This window comes from Orussus abietinus, unplaced genomic scaffold (genome assembly GCF_000612105.2).
Source record: "Orussus abietinus isolate OABI.00-Male unplaced genomic scaffold, Oabi_2.0 scaffold33, whole genome shotgun sequence".
NCBI classification, from domain to species: domain Eukaryota; kingdom Metazoa; phylum Arthropoda; class Insecta; order Hymenoptera; family Orussidae; genus Orussus; species Orussus abietinus.
In genome coordinates, this window is record NW_019394294.1 from 854,523 (window position 1) to 857,195 (window position 2,673).

The following is a 2,673-nucleotide window of genomic DNA, read 5'->3' on the forward strand; positions in this document are numbered from 1 at the left end:
AATTAGCATGATGTGCCGGCCGGGTGCGGGTGTAGCACGTAGCGCCGAGTGAAGTCGGCCGCTCCTCTCGCGGCCCTTCACTTCACCACGAGTGACGCGCCGCTCTAGAGAGGCGCGGCTGCGCGCGCCGCCGAGGATGACGCCCCATTGGTGGGAGCACGGCGATGCCACCGCCGATCGATATCTCGATGTCTCGATCTCGAGCTCCCTTTGCCTCGGGTCACGTGACATCGCGCCTCGGGTCACGTGGTATCGCGCTTGGGTCACGTGATACCGCGCATCGGCGATTCAAACATGGCGGTTGGCAGTCCAGATATCTCAGTGAAATGCATCGATTTATCGCTAGGTCGTCGACTCCAGGCCTAATTTTCACCACGACGGAGCAGAAGGGAGCTGCGAGACCGCTCGTGAAGTTATTCTCAGGTAAGAAACGACTCTTTTAGAAGGTATTTATAAATAACTGCGGCCGAGCGAGCGGGAGGTTCCTAGAACACATCTAGGTCGAGGAATCCGGTGGCCTTAATTCGCTGATTCATCGATCGGCGATCGATCCAGATTCGAAAGTATGGCCGTGCCTCGCCGAAACATGACTCCCGGTCGGCGAGATGGCGGTCTAATCGAGGAACGCTGCAAGCGCCACGTTCGGTTAAGGTACGAGCTGTAAGATCGGACGCACGATCGGAATTCCCGCTAACGTTCCCATACGCGTTCTGCGCGTGCGCGCGGCGCTTAAAATGCAGGAAACATATCTTGTTACAGGCCGGCGAACGGCAGCGCAAAGTTCTCGAGGGCCTCTCGCGTGTAAACTGGTTATTCCCTGATTTATATCGGGGAATAAGATCGGACCGCGTACGGACGTGAGGATAGCTCCCTGTTGCAGGAAAGAACCGCCGAAGAGAGAAACCGTGCTCGCCACCGGCGGCCATATTTAAATGCGTGCGCAGAATCGAAAATGCACTCTCGACTTTCATGTAGAGCGAAGATCTACGAAGACGGTCAGTGGGAAGTTAAAAAGTAATAAGTGTCCTAGTATGTCTATTTACGCGTAAACGTAATGATATAAAATCTCTTGCAGGACGGGTGCCAACTGCACCGATAAGCAGCGATGGCGTTCTGACGATCGAATTACGGCCTGACCTTGAAAAGATCAGATCCATTACGAGGTGCTTTGGCAGGTGAAAGTGTGACCGATTGGCAAAGTAAATCTAACTATTGCAACCTTATAGATTGACGAGCGCATATATCGACTTAACGGCCGAGGTAATCGATTATTGAGGGAACCGGAGAAAGCACCGATCCGGTAATTCGATCTGCGGTGCCAATATAAATGGAATCGATTTACGCCCAAGTGACTGAAGAGATGGGCTTCGACGTAGAGGAGACCAGCGCGGGTTAATCGGCGAGTTAGTTCGGGAAATCTGATTTCAAGACGTATGGCGCAGTAAAACGTGTGCTTGATATGTGCCGATGAAAGCACGACCTGTACTCGCTGCACGTCCGCTGTACCCTCGTTCATACGTTATTACCCCGTGTCAAATAGTCCTCTCATTTGGAATAACTTTCAGGTTGACCAGGCGGAGATATTCCGGCAGAAGGCGAGGTTAATGCAGAGCTGCAAATGGCGTTGAGAGCAATGAAACCGAAACCGAGGAGAAAATCGGAATCCCGGCGAGGGAGTGATGATAGTTCCCGGCAATGAAGTGCAAGACGCCTGGAAGTGGTATCGGTCTTTAAGACAAGTCAAAACTACAAGCTGGAAGTAACCAGGAAACGTAAGATGATATTGATCAGGGAAGAGCGAAGAAAACGAGGCTCGAGGAAATTTGCGATATCGGTTGATAAGAGGCGTTGCTGGGGGGGCCGCTTTTCAGAAGAACGTTCTAACGAATCTAACAAACTTGCCGATCGCGATCTCCACGAGGAGGGCGGTAACGTTAACGAGGGCGATAATGCCTCGACTATAAAGTCGAGGTTTAAGGTGATGTGAAACACGTCGAGGAACTTGATCGACGTCGGTAAAAAAGATTTTTCTAAATACTTACGTTGCCGACGTAGGTTATTATATTGACAGCTGTGTCGAATTATATTGCGCATTGTGGTAAATGGCATACTCCACCTGTCGTTTTGGTACAATAATCATAAAGAAATCGAAGTAAAACTCCAGAGATCCGGATTTTGAATATGTCAGGACGATTCTTCGAGGAACACGAGTCATGGGTCAATATTTCGGACAGTTCGGTCCAATACCTTTCAAAATAAGTGTCTTATTCGAATCGACTTATTTGAGGGGTGTTTCACTTCATCTTATGGTAAATGTCTACCAGATTCTCTATAGCCCGTAAACTATGGAAACCTCCCCAAGACATGCTAAACGATGTTCAGGGGGACTTCGTTCCTGAAGAAGGGGCTTCTAACGAAGAGAGGGAAGGCCTCTCGATAAGTAGAGCGATTACGAATGCCCACCTTGCAATTACATACGTCTCTTACGCGATCGAGATCCCTCCTCCGTGCGGGGATCGAAATATGCGGTATCAGCGATTGGATCGAAGGTCGACCTTCGTGGGCGAAGTGGGAATGTCTGGTAGAAAGCGACGACGCGAGTACCGTGCCAAGATCGAAGATCACTGGATTAAGGGATCAGGAATTGTCACTCTATTATCCGGCTCTGCCGGA

General features: G+C 50.2%; 1 long non-coding RNA gene across 1 annotated transcript; it reads left to right on the forward strand.

Annotated features, from left to right (window-relative positions):
• The first annotated feature begins 536 nt into the window (after window positions 1-536).
• LOC105695463 lies at window positions 537-2,063 on the forward strand. The gene is made up of 5 exons (XR_001103626.1): window positions 537-651; window positions 760-995; window positions 1,076-1,163; window positions 1,227-1,403; window positions 1,566-2,063. It is a non-coding gene; the product is annotated as an uncharacterized LOC105695463 (long non-coding RNA).
• Window positions 2,064-2,673: the final 610 nt, after the last annotated feature.